This window comes from Amborella trichopoda, chromosome 11, assembly GCF_054954075.1.
Source record: "Amborella trichopoda isolate Santa Cruz 75 chromosome 11, AtrichopodaSantaCruz75HAP2 v2.0, whole genome shotgun sequence".
NCBI classification, from domain to species: Eukaryota; Viridiplantae; Streptophyta; class Magnoliopsida; order Amborellales; family Amborellaceae; genus Amborella; species Amborella trichopoda.
In genome coordinates this window covers 16,495,988-16,518,942 of record NC_142346.1, presented here as the reverse complement: position 1 = coordinate 16,518,942, position 22,955 = coordinate 16,495,988, and the positions used below count along the sequence as shown (strand labels likewise).

At 40.8% G+C, this 22,955-nt stretch overlaps 1 long non-coding RNA gene across 3 annotated transcripts; it reads left to right on the top strand.

Moving 5' to 3' along the window:
• The first annotated feature begins 1,567 nt into the window (after positions 1 to 1,567).
• LOC148779775 (uncharacterized) lies at positions 1,568 to 22,707 on the top strand. 3 transcript variants are annotated; one of them, XR_016044749.1, is made up of 4 exons: positions 1,568 to 1,706; positions 20,100 to 21,483; positions 21,847 to 21,945; positions 22,054 to 22,707. It is a non-coding gene; the product is annotated as an uncharacterized LOC148779775 (long non-coding RNA). The 3 variants fall into 3 exon arrangements; XR_016044750.1 differs by lacking the exon at positions 1,568 to 1,706 and having other exon boundaries at positions 21,847 to 21,950; XR_016044748.1 differs by lacking the exon at positions 1,568 to 1,706 and having other exon boundaries at positions 21,842 to 21,950.
• The last annotated feature ends 248 nt before the right edge of the window (positions 22,708 to 22,955 follow it).

Sequence of the window (22,955 nt, the reverse complement as noted above, 5' to 3'; positions counted from 1 at the left end):
AGATTGTTCCTTCTCCAGGAGGATGTCAATGAGTATGCGTATTCATATGAATATAATAAGAACTATAGCTGGTTTATGTGTTTGGCTTGAAAGCTCTTACTTAGAGAGCGCATGGTCAACACATGCAACACGAGTGAAGGTATGTAACAAATCAACATTCTTGGTTAAAATACAAGGAACTCAATACATTCCAAGATTTACTTCCTGTAATGGTTAAGAGGGTAGATAAAACAGCGAAGTGGATGGGTTTATCTGTTCCTTCTAATTGCATCAATCACTCAAAATTATTTATGCGCCTTTGAAGATATTTAAATGGGGCAAGGAATCATTATATATGCCATAGCACTGTTCAAGAACTTGTCTGAGTCAACACGGACTCGGTCATGTGGCTCAGTCTCAATGACCTGCTGCGCTGAAACAGGGTACTTAACTGTACCCTATTTGGGCAAGTATTATACAGACTCGTCCAAGTACTTTAAAATTCAGGCATGACTCACCCGAGTTTTACAATAGTTCGGCAAGTCACTAAACTCTAAAGTAGTTGCGTAAGTACTGTACACTCTTTAAGTTTAAATGTGGGGAACAAAGATCCACCCCTTCTTCCTTGGTTTCTTTGATTTTTGAGGTTTCCCATTATGAACCTCACAAGGAACTTGATTTAGCCTACAAAATGAAAACTGTAATAATAAGATAAAATATTCATACCAAATTCAAAAACAAAAGCTGTTTCTTACCTGTTAAAAGCAAAAATAAAAATGCATGAAAAGGGCGCTCATCAAGCAAAACACTTGGTAAAAAAGCACTGAAGATCAACATCAAAGAAAAGAACAAACTTGCAAATGTGAGAAATTTTAAGCTGTAATTTTCGAAAGGCATCTATCTGGTCTGAGAATAGCATCGACATGTTGATTGTTTGCAATTCCTCTAGAGACATGTCCAAGTATATTAGGAACCCTACTGCGCTCCCTCATCAAAGCAGCCCTCAAAAGGTGTTTCCAATTCTTGTCGACCATTGACATCCTAAATGGGATCTCTATCTCATAGTTTGTTGGGGGCAAATGGTGTCATGGGAGTTCACTGCTCGCTTTTGAACCTTAGACATTATTCTGATTAAGGTATGATTATACAAGATTCTTTTCTTCTTACTCATCTTTTATTTTGGCACACTTATTCCTACATGCTTTTGAATTTGAACCATTGATAATCTGTATTTTTGGATTTTTCATTTATTCCCTTCTGTTTTTTTTCAAGTCTGATAATCACACTCAAAGGAATGACATCTCGGAGGTTGATATGGACAAAGAACTGAATGTTGGATCAGTGGATGCTTTTTGAAGAAGTTGAATTGTGTCCAGTCTTGGTTGGGTTGCCTTGAAAAGAGTGGTCATATGAGTTGTCCTTAACTGAACTATGGGGGATGTGAAAATGGGGTTGTTCTTGCTATGGAACACCACTATACTAGAGGTGTCATATTTCAAGATTACAAACCAAGGAACCAAGATATAAAATCAAGGAAAATAATTGACTGTTGGGTTCTCATACTGAAGCTTCTTCTCATACAAGGATCATGGCTTGTAAGTTTGTTAAAGCTTTGAAACTTTGGAGTAACTACATTGTATGAGTCTACTGAAATAGGATTTAAAAGCAAGGATGATGCAGCAGTTGGATTCTCTTCCTAAATCTTCTCATACCACGACCCTTTTGCGGTGAGACTTATAAATCTTTTACATTATGAATATTTTGCGGTAACTACATTGTTTCTATTATTTACTAATGGAAAAAGTTTATGTAAGTTTGCAACCTTATATTATAGAAGTAAGGTGCACCTCAAAAATCCTTCAGAAAGGAGTGTTCCGAAGTTGGAAACGTTCCAATTGATTATCTCGATCTCGAGATGTATAGATATAAAGAAAGAAGAAAAAAAATTCAGGTCCTAAAAATGCATCTTGTAACGAGTGATTTGGATCATCTACTTTCAAGATTTTCAAGTGTTTATGGATCTGCTCGATTTGCACTGTTTTTAGAATTTGAACTTTTTTTATTATGTTGGAACATGGATTTTCAAGCCGTCATAAGGTTTCCAACACAAGAACTACTTCTTCCGTAAAAATTAGAGGTGTGACTTACTTGAATAGTATATAAGATGGGCACCTTATACAAACCTCACCCTTTAGTAATTGTTTATATCTCAATATGGTGGATTGGATCCAAATATTATTATCATTATTTTTTGGTAATTTTTTGGCAACGAGACTTTTGCTGCCAAGGGTGACACTATTCCATCTTTTTAGTGATAAGCGTGGGATTCAAACCTGTTTAGAACAACATTGATAGAAGTGAAGCCTGCATTTAAATCAGGTGGTTGTTTTATAATTGGTAGTTTTCTGTTTATAGTATGTTTTGTTTCTTAACATGGCTTAGAATAGTATAAGTACTTGGTCATGTTTTGTTTATAGTAGTGTCAATCTCTTGTGAAGAAAGTGAGGTTTAATCTTCATTAAATGACTCTACTAGTTTCTAGTGGACTTTCTCAAGGAAGTGGTCACCGGGTGCCCTGAAAGGAAAAAGGTGATGTTTATTGTTTGCTCTCCCTCCACGAACTCGGTGTCTACCACCTATAAACACTCCTTGTTAAAGAACTGAGGTCAGTTCATTCATCTTCTTAATATTGCAGCCCACTGCCGCATAGTTTTCTTTCTTCTTCCATAAAACTTGGGAAGCAGAAAGGCATAGGCATCAAAGGACTTGTATTTAATGTGACAAAACTACTCTTTCGTGGATTTTGGTTACTGTGCCTGCCAATGGAACACCTATCTTTTCATATTTATGGTTACTCACTGTAGCACTAGGCCCCTTTTATAGTATCCACCTAGTTTCGTTCATCCTTTCCTTTGTGACAATCTGATCATATGTAGCTCTCAAATTAAGAATAGTATCAATATATTCTATGTGATAGTGCTTTGATGCTTCTTGTCATTCTAGGATCATGACTTTGACTTTGTTACGTCTCAAATACTTTGGACTAACTACATTGTAGATTGCAAATCTAAAACCGTGTATATGGAGCAGTTGGATTCTCTTCCTAAAGTTTCTAATACCACAATCGTTTTGCAGTTCGGATTTATAACTTTGCTATGTTCTGAATATTTTGTAGTAACTACATTATTTCTTATATTTTTTTAGTTGGTTATTTCTCAGTGGAATTGAAGTGTGGAGGGGATCCAAAATTGTTTTGTAATTTTTAGGGGTGATTTGGTTCAAGTGGAAGGCTTTAAAAAGGCAAGAAGAAAGCCTGGAAAGGCATGAATGGAAGTGCTAAGAATAGATATGGTGATTTATAGTTTGACTAAAGGTATGACGCTTGATAAAGCGAAATAGCAGAACAAGATTTGTGTAGCCGACTCCAAATAGTTGGGATAAGGCTTAGATGATGATCATCATCATTTACGTGATTGAAACCCTTTATAAAATCATTAAAATGGGCATGTGATGAACATTTAGGGGGTTGATTTTTCTTTTTCATTTCACTTAGGTACCTCCTAATAGAAAAATCTTAAAAAATTTCTAAATGGCCCTTGTTCATAATTGGAAAGCTTGAATAATATGGGAAGATTGAATAATTTGGGACATTTAAGCAATATCTTCAAGAGGCCCCAACGAAATGACAAAATACCCATCTGCTTGTTTAGAGTTATAAATAAAAATACATTGTTCTGGATTAGTTATGCAAGAGAATTTGAGGGAACAGTAAAATCAGCAAGGAACAAGCCAAACACAAGCACAAGTCGAAGAAACCCAGGGTTTCTTCTCCGTACCCCAAGCTAGAGTTCCAGAAGCCTCATATTTTCTCTCTTTTAATTTCAAAAAATCATGTGGACTTGACTGCCTCAAGGCCCCGCACACCTCTTATATATTATAATATAATATTTTAAGTGTCCAAACAAATAATACTTTAACCCATATATTCTAACTTAACTTAAAGTTCATAATGATAATTTTACGCTTGTGAACAGTACTCATGAATAGTATTTGTGAATAAACTTATGAAAAAAATAAAAAAATATAAAAACCTTAAAATTTTGAAGAAAATCCAAAACCCCTAGAAATAAACTCTAAAGCTAAGACTATAATATATGTCATTTGAAATTAAATAAAAATAAATAATAATAATAATTTTGCCCTCCATCATTTTCCTCTGGTTGGAGAAAACTCGACCTCGAGTTATGAAGTGTCCTAAGATGAATTCAGCATCAAAACCACCTCCTTCAACCTTATTTTTCTTTGTCGGCTCAAATATTATTTGGGGTAAAAATAATTTCACAAGAAATGGATCCTGATATGTATATTAAGGAATCAATACAAATTTATCAAATTCAGATTTTTGAACTTCCATTGAAAATCATGTAAGATACTCCAAACTCAAATTAGTGCCACAATTTGCGGCTTATGAGTTAACGACATTTCATTTGTGCATCTCTAATTCTAATATCCTAAATTTCGTGAATACTCTACCTCTTTGAAATTAATGAGATTTTCAAAGGCCATAATTTGGATATTAATATAAACTTACTATTAAAATTTCTATCTCCATATTCTTCAGTCTCTTTCAAAATGTCTCCATCATCATCTTGATCCTTATCATAGATTGAATCTCTTAAGAAATCTTGTTGTTCATCTGAGTATACAGCAAAGATTTGTGGTGAATCCTAATGTACACCTTATTGATTTTCGATGCAATCTGTGTTAAAAAAAAAAAGTCTCATCTTTCAAATCGAAAACCGTAGAGGGATGAACCCACGTCTAGGTCTTTGGGCGCTATCCTCATCACTTGACTCAACACGCAGAGCGTAAAAGTGAAGAGGCTTGTGCTTGAGATCCTCTTGGGTTGAAGGATCATTGTTTTATCTATTATTGAGGCTCGTTAATTGTTGCATCACTAGCTGAACTTGCCTTTCAAGTTCCTCAATTCTGTCATCTATGAAATCACTGAGCAGATCTTGGAAAATTCCCCTTCTAAGGTCCCTGCTCGTTGTCTTGGGTTCGTCGAAATCACAAACCCTGAGCAAATAATCAACAAAGAAACTGCTGAAATCAACAAGATCTAGGTTGTTGTTTTGGCAAAACTTTGGCCAAAAATCAAAAACCCTAAACCCTTATTATAACTGCCCTGCTTTGTTGTTGACCTAGAGCACCAACAAAAATTGATGCTACAATAACTCTGTACAGTGATATAGTAACTATATACAGTGCTATAGTACCTTCCGTGTAGATCGAGGTCTCTGATACCAATTCGATGCATGAGAATTTGAGGGAATAGTAAAATCAGTAAAGAAGAAGTCAAACACAAGCACAAATCAAAGAAACCTAGGTTTTCTTCTCCATACCCCAAGCTAGGGTTTCAAAAGCTTAAGCTTTTCTCTATTTCAATTTCTCAAGGTACCACACGCCTCTTATATATTATAATTTAATATTCCAAGCACAAAATTGTCCAAACAAATAATACATTAACCTATATATCCTAACTTAACTTAATATTCGTAATGACAGTTTTACCTTGTGAACAGTACTAGAGAATAGCGTTTGTGAATAGTACTCATTAGTAAAAAAAAAAAAAATCCTAAAATTTCTAAAAAAATCTAAAAACCCCTAGAAATAAACTTAAAAACTAAAAATTTAAAAAAACAAAAAAAAAAAAAAAAAGTTTAGATAAGGATGCTGCCTTATAATGTAGAACTACGGATGCCCCTAAAAAATCCATCGGAAAAGGTAGTTTTAATGTTGAAAAAACCTTTGATTGATCATCTCGACATCGAGATGTATGACTATGAAAAATAAAAGGATTTGAAGTCTTAGAAATAGTGCATTTTACAACATATTATCTACACCGTCCATTTTCAAGATTTTCATGTGTTTATAGATTTACTTGATTTTAACCATTTTTTAAATTTAAAATTTTATAATTAGATATAAAAATAGGTTTTGAGATAATCTTAAGAAGATTTAACGTCAAAATTATATACCATGATAAAATTTGAAGGTGCACCTTACCTCTACACCTACAAATGCATCCGTATGCAAACTGCACCCTAAAAATAATTTTATCCTCCATCAGGTAGTAATGAGGAACAACAATGAGAAACAACTAGGTAGTTTTGTCATTTGGCAACTAAATTCCTTTCATGTGTTAAATTACATGAATGCCCCTATTTGTTCCTCATTTGGAATCCCCTGTTGCTTATTACAGGGGTATTTTATGTCATTTGGTTGAGGCCTCTAGGGCGGTCAAATTATGGAAATGCCCCTTGACTGGTTTAAACAAAGGGAATTTGGAAACTTTTTGAGATTTTTTTGTGGAGGTATTTTAGTAAAATAAAAATGATAAAGCAACACCTCAACTATTATTCGTGGTCATTTGACCCTCTAATGATTTTTTAAGGGATTTCAACCTCTTAAATGGTAGTTTCTTTTCGACAATTAAGTCTTCGCTACCGATGGTTACATGAACGACATGAATGATGCTAGAGTGCGATCCTCTTTTTTTTATAGTTATAAGCATGGTATTTGAACCTAGAGGTTAACAACTCCAAAATATTTTGGACCAAGGTCTTAAAAATTACCGATCAGGATTGGAATTGCTTGGTAAGATTGGGATCGGTTGATTTTCGGTCGATTTTTGTCCCAGAATCGGAAACGGCAAGGTTATTCCTTGTAGCGAATCACCAATTCTAGGCCTGAAATTGGAAATCTTTCGATGAAAAATTAAGCGTTCCCCCGAAATAGACTTTTGAAACCTATGGAGGACGTCCAACGAGTTCGCAGATCTCTTGGCGAAAAAGGGAGCTAGAATCCAAGTAGAAAATCAAGCCAGGCCCGACTCCTTTCTTGCTCAGGACCACATGCACATAGCATAAACACTTTGTATTTGGGCACCTTGCAGCCCTGCTTTATTTTTTGAAAGCTACAAATAAATCTTTGTAATGGGGCGGTTCCTATAAGCCCCTATTTGTACATGACAGGCTAACGCATTTTTTACCGAGTCACCCCAAGTGGCGACATCGGACTCGCATATCCATGTAAACATCTCTCCTCAGTAATACAATGTTTACCTTCTCTCAAAAAAAAAAAAAAAAACCTCCTTTTTAGCTCTAATTATTCATTCTCTTTATTTTTCCATCATTTTGCATCTACTTTTCTCAAAAATCATCTATATTGATTGTCTTTAAATACACCACAAGATCCATAACAAGATTTTTTGGGTTCACAAAATCAAAAGTTGAAATTTTGGGAATTTTTTTCAATTTAGTTATTTGTTTATCCATTAAGTTTTTGACTCACTGGTTTTTTTCCACTTACTAAAAAACGACTTGATTCAAAAAACAAGTTAATAAAAAAAATGCTTGATTTTTGAATCACTGGTTTTATAATATAACCAGTTTAATCTTATTTTATTTTTCACAGATCGAACTGTTTTTCTAATATGTTTTGAATCTTTTGATAGTTTAATAGGTAGCTTGAATCTAGAATTAAATTGGGTATTCGGCACTGGTTTAGCCACTGTTTTGATTTCAGGCTATGAAATTTAAAAATTTGTAACTTTGAAATTTTAAATTTGATAAATTTTAATTCTTTAGTAATTTTTGAATTTGAGAGTCTGAAGATTTTAAAATATGAAGGTTTACCCTATAAATCTTTGAAATCTGAGCAGATTTTAAATTTAAAAATTTAACATATGAAAAACTTTAATTCTTGACTTTAAGATTTTTCAGGCTGAAATATTTAAAATTTCAAGCATTTTTCAAATGTTTTTTTTTTTTGGGATATTTCTGCTGAAAAAGATGAAAGATTTCCACCTGAAAAACCATTTTTTAGGTCCTTTTTTCAGATTTAAACCACTTTGAGCTATTTTAAAATCGAGATTTTAAACACCCAGGTCACTATGGTTTAAATCTCTGAGGGGCATTTTTTAGGTAGAAATTTAAATATGAAAACTTTTATTTTAAAATCAGAAACCAATTTTTGAAATGTACTTGTCTAACCTCAAAAATGGCAATTTATTTCATAAACATAAACAAAACTCAATTCTTATTTGAATTGCCTTTTTTGAGATTCTATTTTTTAATCCGATTTAAAAATCACCATTTCCTATAGGAAACTCTTCATTTTTGTTTTATTCGTTAAATCAGATTTATGTTTATCAAATTAAATTGTTTTATTCATTTCTTTTTCTCTATGTTTGAAAAATCGATTAGTTTTTCTTTTAATCAGATCAATGTTTGTCAAATCGTTTTTGAAGTGATGTTAACATAAAAAAACGTCATAGATTTAAATCTGTCACCTTTTACTTCTTAGAAAACAATCATTGCAACAAGTACTTTAAATAATGGTTTGCAGTCTCAACCCAGTTTCGTTCATCCTTTCCTTTGTGGCAGATTGACAATTTGTAGCTCTCATGTGAATAATAAGCAATGTTCAAAAAAGCTCCCCCCCCCCCTTTTCCCCCTCTCGCCCTTGCCAAAACAAAAGGTCTAGGAAGTTCTTAAGGCAAGATTTAAGGCATACGGAGTTTTTAGAGCAATTTTAGAGCCCCGAAGCCTTTGTGATAAAGAAAAAACAAATATTACACAACAAATTTACAGATAATAAAGACTCAAAGAGATTGTAAGATGCATCAAATTGCTTGAAATCCCAAATGTCTAGAAATAATACATACAACAAAGTCACAAAAGGGTTACTCGGCCATGCATCAAAATCAACAAGACAAAAACAAATAACAAAAACATGTCACCACCCTAAAAATCAAATATCAACCAGACAAATCTATGGCATCGCCTCAGCATTAGGGTTGAGTGTTACATTGCATTGGTTGAATGCAGCCATGAAACCTGCTATGTATCCCACGATCTATGAAAGAGTGACCAGGGTTAAAGTAGTATCCTGCTAAGTATAAGAGCCTTTCAAGCTGGTAGTTCCATTTATCTTCAATAATCTTCAAACAATCTTCATATTTTTCTTATCATGCCTAAAAAATCTCTTGATTTTTTCCTTTGCATCCTCCATGGCTTTATAGATGTGCCCCATAGCTGGTTTCTTCTTAGCATCAAACATTGTAGGAACCTTTACTAAAGGCTGGTAGTTCCATTTATCTTCAATAATCTTCATATTTTTCTTATCATGCCTAAAAAATCTCTTGATTTTTTCCTTTGCATCCTCGATGGCTTTATAGATGTGCCCCATAGCTGGTTTCTTCTCAGCATCAAACATCATGGGAACCTTTTCTAAAGGGAAAAAGACATATAAGGCATATTGGACCTTATTCCAAAATCTTGAGTCCATGATAATATCCAGAACAACTTTTCCATCAGTTTGTGTTGACCACTTGAAATTGGTCCAATCCTCAGATATAATCGTGGTCCTCAAGGACAAGTAGAAGGTGGAAAATCTAGTCACCCCAGGCCTCACCAAGTCTCTATTATTATTGAACTTTCTCATCATGGCTAAGACCTTACCATTACAAGCCCTAAACCATCAAATGCCATCTATGATATGGCTTTATCAAAACCACCATCTGTGAAATTTACCATCAATCAAATACCCCTCGATTGTACACAAGCAAGACCTTCTTTGACCTTCCTCTCTAGCATCCGCCTTCCTCCCTCCCTCTGTGATTCTCTCCCCATGGTCTCCTCCTGCTCCCATATCGCCCTACATAACTCATATGATAAATCAAACCAACAACAAGATCATTCCCTCCTCCTCCCCTCCCCTCCCCTTCTTTATTTTTTGCCCCAAAAAAGCTACCCCCTTTGACATCTCCAACTCCTCTCCAATCAATGGCCTCCCCCCACAGTCCATCCTTTTTCCACCACCCTACCCTGATATAGTAGATGCCTACTTTATGTTTGCCCACTATTACCCAATTCTACCCGCATTACACACCTTTCACGTGGCCCCAAGCTTCTTGTACTAACATTGCCTCCTTCCCCCTAATCCAACTCTTCTAGCACCCTCCCTCCCACTCAAAAACAAAGAAAATGCTGACTCCAACTCATCAAACCTACACCACTGTGCATCCAATCAACCACCACGAGCACCCTAGCTGTTCCAAAGATACTAGCTGACCTAAACCCTACCCAACCCAACCCCTGCTGCTAACAAATTTTTGAGCCACTCCAATGGCAGTACAACAGCACCCTAGTGCCTAAAACTTGGAGAGACAAGAACCCCTCAAATTCCTTAGCAAACCCCACTCACTTCCATTCCATTGTTGCTGAGATTCAGATTTTCCGTTATCCTCATCCCTTGGAATAAACCCCAAAACTCAGAAATGATCATCAACTCTTATGATGACTACGAGCCATCAGAAGAATCAGACATCGAATTGTACTATGCTGATTCCGAGGAAATCAAGAGGATCAACAGAGCCCAAGAGGACATCCACAAGGTGTTTAAATCTATGGGACTGCACTGTGATTGGTCAGAGTGATATCAAAGACTTCCTCAAATCCAATTCTACCACCGACTTTCAGGAAAGAGGAAAAGGGCCGAGACAGGTTTGTAATCTCTCATTCAGAGTCAGATATGAGGAGGACCGCAATTCTTCCTATAATCCTTTTCTTGGCTCACCTTGCTTGTGTTGCTCTCTTAAGCACCTGGCCACTCCAAGTCCCGCCATGAAGAGAATAGTTTGACACATAAGGGGTTTGGCTCACCTCACTCTTGTTGCTCTTTTAGGCTCTTGGCCACTCCAAGCCCCTCCAACTGTGTCGCCTACGTCCATGGCTCCCTCCGATGGGGTTCCCTCTCTGCCTTGCCTCCCCACATCCGCATCCCCCTCCCTAACAATACCTGAGCTTGCCTCATACATTGCAGCATCCCCTCCCTCACCATGTGACCTCTGGCTCCCCATCCTCTTCCTTCCCAGTCTCCTCCTTTTCCCCAATCTTTGAAATCTATGTCCACCTGGTCCATCCCCCCAAATCAACCTAGGTCAATACCCTTAGCCTTACACCCTTAACCCCTTCCTTGTCCCCCTCCCCCACCTCCACCTCCACCTCCACCTCCACCTCCCTCCTGCTTACTCTGTTCTCGATTCCTATTGGTGGCAAACACTCCACCTTCATTGAACGAACCATGAAATTCCCCCTGGTGGACCACTTCCAACCTCACAAAGATGATGTCAATGGCATCAAGAGATGGAGTAGAGATCTATGGGTTGCATTGGACCTCCCATGCTGTAGACTTTCATCAGGTGACTTTCTATTCTCTTTCCCCTCTGAGGAAGGCCTCCTCAGAGCTCTCTGTAGCCCTAACCCTCATTTCAAAGGTGCAACCCTTTCCCTTCAATAGTGGAACAAGGAGATGGCTTCTATTAAACCCCAAAAAAATGTGGCTGAGAATCTCCCACATCCTTCTTTAAGCTTGGCACGTCGCCACTTTCAAATGGATTGGCAAGGCCTGTGGGGTGTTCATCATGATCCAGAAGAAATCCTCTGGTTTCTTACCCCTCAACATCATTCAACTTTTATTGGAAACCATTATCCCCTCTCTCATTCCTCCATATATCTGGTTGGATGTCCCCTCCCCTTCCTCCTCCCCCTCCCCCCCCCCCCCCCCTTTCCTCTCGCAACGTCTATGAGCACAAGGACCCTGTAGCTAGTCCCATGGTCCAGGATCTCGACCCTCTTGTGAGTTAAGCTGGTGGTTGGACTACGATCGCTCGTAGACATCCGCCTCAGCCCCATCACAATCGTCGTTTTGCAAATCCAACACACAGAGGTGTTCCCAAGCTCAATCCACAAAGGATCCCCTCCCCGCCTCAAAACCCTTTCCTCTTCCTTGTTGAGGCATGTGTTAACCCTCCTTGTGTCACTTGGGCCCCTTTAGACCTGTGCAAGAGGCTCACATTATCAAGCCCCTTGAGAGTCTCATAGTGTCACAATGTGACACTTCCTTGTTTGCATGCCTGCCTTTACGTGCTCAACATGTTTCCCATCCAGCTCTCTCACCCCTTTCTTTTAGCCTGAGTGAGGCCGCACCATCTTTTCTTGCGGACGGACCTCATATGGCCCTTCAGATTGAGACAACTGGCCCTCCTCTTCATGTATGCCGCTATAATTTCCCTCCTCACGTGATCTCTCCCCTCCCCATCGCCACTTCCGAAGAACACCTCCCATGTGGCTCGCCATGGGCTGTATGATTCCCCAGCCTCGTAACTGTAGCCATCCCCGCCCTTGGCTTTTACTGCCATACCTATGATAGCTGGACATTATCTCACATCTACAACCGCCCATCCCACACCTTCTTTCTCCATCTCAGTTATCCTCAACTCCCCCCTTGGCTGGTGCCTCTTCCCCTGACGTCGCCCCTACCTAGTCGACCTCCCCTTCTTCTTGTTGCCGTTGCCCATCCTCCTCTCCCCTTGGAGTGGGTCTCTCCTCCGTCCCCACTCTCCTTCTCCCCTCCCCATTCCTCAGCCCTGCCTTGCCTCTTCCAAGGGTTTCTCTTAGCCCCCCTACCATCCCTGACCCCCCTCCTCCATCAGCCTCTTCTATTCCTCCCTTGGCCTACTGTCACTAGACCACTTGTGGTTCTCATTAGGCTCTTTGTCCCCCCCCTCCTCCCTCATCCCTCCTCCTCTGACCTGCCCCTTCCCCATCCCCATCCCCATCCCCATCCCCATCCCCCTCACTCTTCTTCCCTCCTCCATTACATATCTGGGCCCCCCCTCAATCCTATCACCTCGCGGCCCTTCACCTGGTTGCCTACAAGCCCCACCACCTTTCTCCCCTATGTTCTCAACCTGCATCCCTCCATACCCCATTTCAATAGCGCCTTATCCCTCACCCCCAACCCTCTCTCCCCTGACCTTCCTTCTTCTCCCACCCCTTTAGGCTTCCTTCCCACAACCCCCATCTTGCATGAGGACCCTTTGACTTCCCTTTCTGGTGTTCTCACGCCCCCCCAATCATTAGGGTCAGCCTACAATCTTCACAGATTACCCCCATGCCCTCTTCCTTGCCCCTTCCCAGCTGGGTAAGGATCCCCTCTTCCTATTTCGGCTGCATGTTGACCAACTCTAAACCAGCGCCTCCCTTTCCCCCTCCCTCTTAGCCTCCCATAGGCCACTTTCACCATCCTCCTCTATTGACTTATAGCCCCACCCACCACCAAGAACCCTCCTCTCCACCCCTAACTTTTGTAGACAGTGTCCAAACACTATCAGTGGCATTGGTGGACTCAAACTTTGTAGAGCACTTAGACAAAGCTCAATGGGACCTTCATGAGGTGCTCAAAGTCATGGGCCTCAAGTATGACGGCCCAAAAGAAGCCCTTTAAGCCTTCATTAGAGCAGATGCCCAAACCAGAAAGAAAACAAGATCCAAAGGCAAGGTTGTAGCTGTTAGTTCCAATGGCAGCCGGGAACTCTATAACCCCTCATTTGGTGTAAATTATTATAGAGGGGAGCCCTCAGCCTCTCTGCCCCCCCCGTTCATTTGAGAGATATGGGGCTGTGCTCGAAGCCCAAGGGGCCTTTAGGGGTATCTGGGTCCTTTAAGATCTGACCATTTGCTCCCAAAACGTGGAGTTTCCAACCCGACAACATTTGCTCCCAAAACAAAGCCCTGCTTTGGTCCATTCACTCTTGAATTCAATAAAAGAAACCAGACCCCTCTCCCCTAGTGAAAGTAAGCTCTGCTCTCAAGCTAAACTTGACTATCAGCTCGTCGCTCGTAAGGAAGAGAATTATTGGTCTCAAAGAGCCAAGTTCAAGTGGCTCAAACTCAGAGATCTCAACACTGCCTATTTCCACAAGGTAGCAAATTGCCGAAGACATGAGAATTCCATCTCCCACATCAAAGTGGGGCACCGTGTCCTTGACCAACCCCTTGTCATCGAACAGGCTGCCATCAACTTCTTCTCCTTCCTCATTTCCACTCCCTCGGGCCCAAACTCAGAGATCTCAATACTACCTATTTCCACAAGGTAACAAATTACCAGAGGCACGAGAATTCCATCTCCTACATCAAAGTGGAGGACCTTGTTCTTGACCATTCCCTTCTCATCGAATAAGTTACCATCGACTTCTTCTCCCTCCTCTTTTTCACTCCCTCAGGCCCCAGACCTGCCATGATCGGTATCTCTTTTACCTGCCTACCGCCTAATTTATCAGAATGGTTGGAATGCCCATTCACAGAGGACGAAATCATTGGAGAAATTAATGACCTTTGCTCCGATCGAGCCCGAAGACCTGATGGTTATCCTGTCCCTCTTTCAAATCTTTCTAGGACACCTTGAGGCATGACATCATTGTATTGTTTGAGGAATTTTACTCCTTAAGGTATCATTCATAAGGCCATGAAGGCTACGTTCATAGTGCTAGTACTTAAGTTGGAAGGGGCAAAAGAACTCAAAAATTTCAGGCCCGTTAGCTTTATTAATATCTCTTACAAGATCTTGTCTAAGGTCTTGGCGTATCGACTCAAGGCTGCCCTTGGCTGAGTTAAAGGGCTTTCGGTAAAGATCGCCAAATCCTTAACAGAACCCTAGTAGCCCATGAATGCATTCACTCATGTCATCTTTCCAAAACTCCTGGCTTAGGCATGCAACTTGACTAGGGGAGAGCCTACGATCATGTAGACTGGAGCATTGATTAGACCCTCCTCAGAATGGGCTTTGGTGCTAGAGGTGGATCCATGGCTGTATTTCTAGTCCCTTCTTTTCAGTGTTCATCAATGGTTCCCCTAAGCGATACTCTCGAGTGTCGAGAGGCCTAGGCAAGGGTGATCCTTTAGTGTCGTTCCGCTTTGCCATCGTAGCTGAGGTTTTCAATGTTTTTATCTCTAGGATGTATCGAGTGGGCCTCCTCACAGGCTTCCATACAAGAAGGCTGGGACCTGTCATTTCCCATAGCAAATACATAGATAACATGCTTCTTTTTTGCGATACCTCCTGGCAACAGGTCAACTACCTCCTTTTTCTCCAATGCTTCAAGTTGGCCGCTAGTTTCAGAGTCAATATGGCAAAATCTAAGATGATGGAGGTATGCATCGACAACCTGTTAGTCCAAATCCTTGCTGACAAGTGGGGCTGCTCAATAGACGACCTCCTTCCACTTACTTGGGATTCCCTTTGTGCCTCGGATTGCTGAGACTCAACCAATGGATCTCTGTCTTTGACAAGTTCGTTCGGCAGCACGCAGGCTGGAAAGGGAGGTTTCTCTCCTCTGCTGGCAAATTCCGCATCAAGGCAACTCTCTCGAGCATCCCCATATTTCAAATGTCCCTCTTTAACATGCCTACCTCTGTTGTTGCCAGGCTGGAGACACTAATGCGGGACTTCCTTTGGTCAGGAGAAGGAGGGCACAAGTTCCATCTCATCTCTTGGGCTAAGGTGTGTACACCAAAAGAGCAAGGAGGTCTGGCCATTTGTAGTCTTAAGTTTAACCATAGTTACCAGGAGCGCTCAACTAGGGTGGCACTCTCGCTTTGGAACCCAGCTCCGTGCTCTGTGGTCGAGATCTCGTCCGGAACTCGTTCCTAACATTTTGGGAGCTCACTCCTATTAGGATTCTCGATCCCATTCACAACGGAGCTCGCTCCTCCTATCGCATGGATCTATCTCCTACTATCCCACATAACTCATTCCATAATATTGTAGACGTGGTTCCCGAACAAATTAGATCCCCACTCCCAAAATTTTAGGATCGTGATCCCTACGTTCCCAGAACTCTATCCTTGGGGAGGATCCCACCATGAATAAAAATAGAGCCACCCACCGTTAAAACAATAGGGTTATCAGATAAAAAACTCATAGAAATTGGGCCTCCAAGACTCAATGCAGCTATTCTAGCCCTAATTCCACATATCCTCCATTAAAAGTTGCTTTTCTAATCCCTTACAAAGGTTTTTCATTTGAATTCCTATAGAAAATTAGTCACCCCAATTCTTGAATTCGTCAAGGTCAGCTTTTATAACATACCTGATATCCTCTTGTATATTTAGGTTTTCATGGCTTCCATGTAAAATGAACAGCTTCCCATTTGATTTCTCTGTGTTTTGCATGAGTTTTTTTAAAAAATAAAGGAGCTTGAGCTCTTCTCCTCCTCTGTCAAGGATATCACCAAGCTTCACAACCATGGAATTGCCTGCAATCCAGGGATCGTTTGCATCAACGATTTTAGCCATTTTCAGAGCTTGTTTGGCCTTTTGGAGATCTCCATGGAGGTCCCCAACTGCTAGCAAACAAGGTTGAGATGGGTATGTAGATTTTTGTTATTGTTGTGCTTTCTGAGGAGAGAGAAAGAGTCCGTTCACTATGAAGTTGACAAATGTGTTCATGACGTTAGAGTGAGAGAGGGCATGTCTTGCCAGATGGGTCCATTGGATCAAGGGTGCGGAGGTTGAAGAGGTGGTGAATGTGAAGATCTGGTCGAGAGAGAGAGAAAACAGGTGGAGATTGGCTCCAGGTTAAGCGGAATGCGATCCAACATTGAATGGAGCTCGATCCATTCCAAATAGAAACGCATTTTTTTAGATGGGGGCGCGACTCAACTTTAAATGGGATCTCGTTCCTGTTGTCTATGGGAGCGCGATCCTAATGAACATGGGAACGCGATCTCATTTTACATGGAACACATTCCCGTTAAATAAGGATCTTGATCCCAATGTATCGGGAACACGCTCACTGTTCATACGGGATCTCAATCCACAACTTTTATCCTCACCGGAACTCGTTCCCTGAGCTCCGGAAGTTTAAGCAGCCGTCGATCTGACAATCCCACTCCTGGTAACTATGAGTTTAACAATATGCATTTCTAGGAAAATGGTGGTGGTGTTTTGCCACGCAACCCAATCATCTTTGGAAAGATGTTATTTGTCGCAAATACTACCCTGGATCATGCTTGGCTCCCAACGTGAAGGGGCAGGGGTAACATCTCAGGCTTTTGGGGATCCCTCCTCCACAGCCACAACCTCTTCTTAGATCAAATATGTTTTCGTTCGAAGGAGGGTAAGAGGGTCTTGTTCTGGTCCGACACCTAGGTAGGACATGCTCCACTTAGGAACTAGTTCCCATGCCTCTTCCTCTTCCTCTTCCTCCTCTTCAAAACCAGTGATTCTCGCTCTACAGTGGCCGATAAATTTGTTAGATCAGGGCCTGCCAAAATATGGAACCCCAATACAGGAGGCCCACAAGATGGAAGAGTTTTTCAAGTTGGCAGCTCTCCTCCACGCGGTACCCTACTCTCTGTTGGGGAAAACAAGATTGTTTGGTCACCGGTTTCATATGGGGGCCTTTTCTATGGTTGCTTCCTATCCTATCATCATCTTGCCACATACCTCCTTGCTGGCCCCCCCTGTCCCCTTGGATGTCTTGGCAGATGGGTCCATTGGATCAGGGGTGCGGAGGTTGAAGAGGTCGTGAATGTGAAGAGGTGGTGAATGTCTGGTCGAGAGAGAGAGAACAGGTGGAAATTGGCTCCAGGTTAAGCGGAATGCGATCCAACATTGAATGGAGCTCGATCCATTCCAAATAGAAACGCTTTTTTTTAGATGGGGGCGCGACTCAACTTTAAATGGGATCTCGTTCCTATTGTCTATGGGAGCGCGATCCTAATGAACATGGGATCGCGATCTCATTTTACATGGAACACATTCCCGTTAAATAAGGATCTTGATCCCAATGTATCGGGAACGCGTTCACTGTTCATACGGGATCTCAATCCACAACTTTTATCCTCATTGAAACTCGTTCCCTGAGCTCCGGAAGTTTAAGCAGCCCTCGATCCGACGCTCCCACTCCTGGTAACTATGAGTTTAACAATATGCATTTCTAGGAAAATGGTGGTGGCGTTTTGCCACGCAACCCAATCATCTTTGGAGAGATGTTATTTGTCGCAAATACTGCCCTGGATCATGCTTGGCTCCCAACGTGAAGGGGCAGGGGTAACATCTCAGAGTTTTGGAGATCCCTCCTCCACAGCCGCAACCTCTTCTTAGATCACATATGTTTTCATCCGAAAGAGGGTAAGAGGGTCTTGTTCTGGTCCGACACCTAGGTAGGACATGCTCCACTTAGGAGCTAGTTCCCATGCCTCTTCCTCTTCCTCCTCCTCCTAACCAGTGATTCTCGCTCTACAGTGGCCGATAAATTTGTTAGATCAGGGTCTGCCAAAATATGGAACCCCAATACAGGAGGCCCACAAGATGGAAGAGTTTTTCAAGTTGGCAGCTCTCCTCCACGCAGTATTCCTACTCCCTGTTGAGGAAAATAAGATTGTTTGGTCACCGGTTTCATAGGGGGCCTTTTTTGTGGCTGCTTCCTATCATATCATCATCTTGCCACATACCCTCCTTGCTCTCCCCCCCCCCCCTTCACATTCTATTATAGCTAAAGTGTGGCTTTCCTTCATTCCACCCAATATTCAAGTCTTTTGCTGGGTTGCCCTTTATGAGAGAGCCTTAACCAGTGATCAAATCTAGAAAAGGGGCATCCCATTACCCAATTGATATGCCATATGTTTGGAGGCTGAAGAAACCAACGCACATCTCTTCATTCATTGTGAAATTGCTTCGGCCCTATGGAGCGACCTACTCCGTCTGTACTTTTGTCCTTGGTGACCCCTCAATCAATCCCTTCTGTCTTTTCCACCTTCCTCAACATCCCTTGTCTCAGGTCAGGCTACCTCCTGTGGTGGGCCTTGATAACCGCAATGCGGTTGGTTATTTGGCTCGAAAGGAATAACAGAATTTTCAGGGAGGAGAGAGCCACAATCCCTACATTGATCGAAAAAGTCAAAACCCTAGTCTCATTTTGGTCCAAAAATCACAAACGTTTTAGAGATTTCTGCCATACTGATTTCCATCACAATTGGCAGGCCCCTTTGAACGTGAGACCCTTAAGGATCTCACATGCATCTCTGTGGAGACTGCTCAAAAGTGGTCAAACAAAGCTAAGCTTCGACGTTGCTCTCTTGGAAACCCGGTATCATCCGTCATTTATGGTATATTCAGAAACATGGACAGCACTGTTCTTCTCTCTTTCTCCCTCCTTATTGGATTTGTGGACTCTACATTTGCGGAGGCTCTTGCTTTCTTAGAGGGTCTTCAAAATTTCAACCCTAGCTAGAATTCAAAATTGGTAGCCGAGGGTGACTCAGAAATGTCATTGCTCTGCACCTTGCCCTTGGAGACACGACCATATCTTCGATGAAATTTTACAGATATGCAGGACTACATGCATCACTTGGCGGCATACCTTTAGGGATGCCAATGCGGCTGCCAACGCTTTTGCTAAGGAAGGAGCAAGACTTAGCTCCTCCATGGGAATTGTTGGCAATTTTTTGAGCATGTAGTCCCCATTCTTGTTACAATCATTTTGCTAGTCTTGTTGTAAAGCGTTCTTTGGGCCTAAACGGGTTTCTGTACAGCGCACCCATGACCTAGGTTGCATATTTTTTGTATACGCTCATGTTTTAAATCTCTTTATTACTGAATACAATAGTCAACAGAACAAACTATTCCAGAAAAAAACATAATAGGTTTGGGAGACCCCTGTAAGAAGAAGGTATTAGCACTATTAAATGTTTTGTCCTTTGCATTTAAGATTCATATTCTTATGTCTATAAATTTATGTAAGGAAAATGTTTATATAAGGGTGAGGCCCTAAACAATCAAATTAAGACTCACATAAAAAATTCACTAGAAGAGTTTGTTTCAATACCCAAAAATCCTCAAATCATTCATCAAGACCGCGAGATGTATGGACATGAAAAATAATGGATTTCAAGTCTTAGAAATAGTGCATCTTGTAATGTGTTTTCTAGACCGTTAATTTTCAAGATTCATAGATTTGCTCGATTTTTACTAATTTGAAGCTTTAAACTTTACAATTATAAATGAAAATGAATTTTAAGGATGTTACCAAGATTTGCAGTACCGAAACAACGTCTTTCAATACTATTTGAAGGTGCGCCTAACTTTGATTGTTTAGGGCCTCAGCCTTATACAAACCACACCCTCTATGTAGTAGCCCTCATTGTAATTTCTCATGTACATAATGATATAAGAATACATTGCTTTATACTCGAACACTTTTATCAGGTGGTCTTGTCATTCGAATTATTGGGCAGTTGAATTCTGCCCCCTTGGGAAAATGGTGATGGCACTATGCTGCTCAAGAAAACCATCTGTGGCAAGCACTTGGCAGGCATTAAGTATCACCTCGAATGCAATGTCCTCGGGGGCATAGCACTCTATAGGGGCCAGCATTAACCAGTTCATGAAAAACATTTGCTTTAGCACCAGATATGGTGAGCGTATTAGTTTTGGGAAATGATCTCTCGATTGGGGATTTCCCCCTCCAAAGTCTATTCCAATCACTTTTCATTTTGGCCAACCAACGTAGATGCAATGGTGGCTCAATCCCTCAAGACATTGGAGATATCAGGAGCATGGTTCCCAAATTTTTGGAAGGCGCTGCAGGAACACGAGCACGTGGAGTTTGCTGCCCTTTCAGCCTTTCTTCAGATTCCCTACCTACCTACAAGGGTACATCACAAAATCATTTGTATTCCCTCCCAAGGAAAGTTCATGATGTCATCCTTCTATGGCACATTTAGACACCCTCCCCTCACCATGCTGAAACCTGTTCCCCTAACAGACTTTCAGTTCGATCGCCATTCCAAAAGAGCACTCATGGTGGACCAAATACAATGGAGAGGGATCCCCTTCTCTAATCAATGTATCATGTGCGTAATAGCTTAGGAATAAACTAGCATCTCTTCCTCCATTGCTAGTGGCTGTGGCTCTATGGGCCGATCTGCTACAAATATTTCAGTCGTCTTGGGTACGAGCGATATCTATCCCACAACCGTTTCAAGCCCTACTGTCTCCACCATGCTCGACCGTTGGTTGTTTCCTTTGGAGAGCTTCTTTAACAGCAACTATTTGTGTGCTATGGACCAAAAGAAATGCTGGAATCTTTGAATGAAAGGAGGGCAATATCAAGGTGCTTAAAGATCGTATGAACTCAAGGGTGTAAGCTTTTGAGCAAAAAATACTAAAGCATTCAAATTCCACACCAACAGACTTCTTCAACACTTGGCAAGCAATGATAAAAGCAAGGTGAATTCCAGTTTCCACTGGAAAATGAGAAATAAGACTAAAGTTTGATGGCCGGTCATGTGGTAACCCTGGCCCTTGGGGATTATTCATAGACCAAATTGGTGGTATTCTCAATTCCTACTCTGGTTTCATCAGGCATATTGATTCGATTATGGCGCAAACTGGGGCCCTACAAGAGGGTATCATCTCTTTAGTGATAGAGGTGACTCTGGGCTTCTGATGCTTCACCATGCCCTTGGCACCTCGAACACATTTTTTACGAGATACTTGATCTATGTAGGCACTTTAAATTCTCCTTTCAGCATGTATGGCTGAAGGCCAACGCCACTGCTGATTCACTCGCTAAAGAAGGAGCTTCTGGGTAAATGTTCATGGAACTCTTTTGGCAATTTTTTTTAGCTCAACTCGACTTAAGATTTTGGTTTCTTTTAGTGATTTTCAGGAGTTCACCAACCCTACTCTCAATGCAGAGTGCATCCCATTTTGTGATCTATAGAGCAACCTACGCTCAATGCAGAGTGCGTCCCATTTTGTGATCTATAGAGCACCTGACTTATGGGATGTCATGTTTTGAATACTGTAGTTACCTCTTTATCTACATACAACAATTAACGTTTACTCAAAAAGTAGGTTTAAAGAACCTCTTATTCTTATGCCTTTCTTTTTAATCTAAACCCTTCTTCATTTATTTATCATTCTTTTTTTCCTTAATTCAATAGTGCAGGTGCTTATGCAAATCAAAAGTGATTCGAGTAGTTCTCATGTGCTTCCTCTTCTACTGATGCTGAAATGGAGGAGGGCTTGCCGCAGCCTACTAGCTGGCGTAGAGTAACTCTTCTTTGTCCGATTGTTGCTAGTCTAGCAGTAGCATTTAGAAGAGGCCAACTGTAAATTTGTGGGACCCAGTGAAAACATTTCATTAGTTTTGCAGATCTTCTACTCGACCATGAAGCTCAAAAGAAAATGTCAGTCTCGATTGGCCCTCAACTCTGAAGAAATCCAAGCTCTCGAGGATCACCATGATGGATTGTCAAATAAATTAAGAAAAATGACTGCTTGGTGTATACTTTGGGCCTATTTCAAATGAGAGAAGTTGTGGGCTAGAGAGAGTTGCAATATTATGTTACTGCAAACTAATCCAGATACTGATTGCAAATGGCTCCAGAACATCCAAGGTGGGTTAACCAACACGCACGACGACTGAGAGCTTGAACCATTAAGACAATCAGCTTGGTTTGCATTCAAGAATTGCAAACACCTTCCTTTGAATCTGCGTAATCATTAGATTCAATACGAACTCCTTTCTCAGAATTGATTGATGTGTGATTAATTCACAGTCGTGTACGCCATGGAAGAATTATGAGCACCTTTTTTTGACAATTCATTGGGAAAAAATGGGCATACTGCTTAAATGCTATTAGGTTCTCAGACACATGGACTGTAACTGATAATTTTGGTACATGGTGTGTGCGAGATCTAGTCCATTGACATCTTTTCTTGGTGACGTTATCGTTTATTCTTTTTGATATACAGTATACAATATCATTAAAGAGTGATGATAATGAAGATCTTCTATTTTTGACAATTCTCAGTGAGAAAAAATCTTGTTCGTCTCGACTTGTATTTGAATGAACAATGCATACTACCATTCTGGTGCATCTAGTGGATGGCACGTGCAATACTCAAACCTCATGACTGAATAAGTTATCCAAGATGTCCAAACCCCATGAAATCATCACCTCCATCTCTCTACATTTTATTTTCGTTCTGGCAATTGATCTTAACACTTGTTTTCGTGCATTTTATTTTCATTCTAGCAATTGATCTTACATT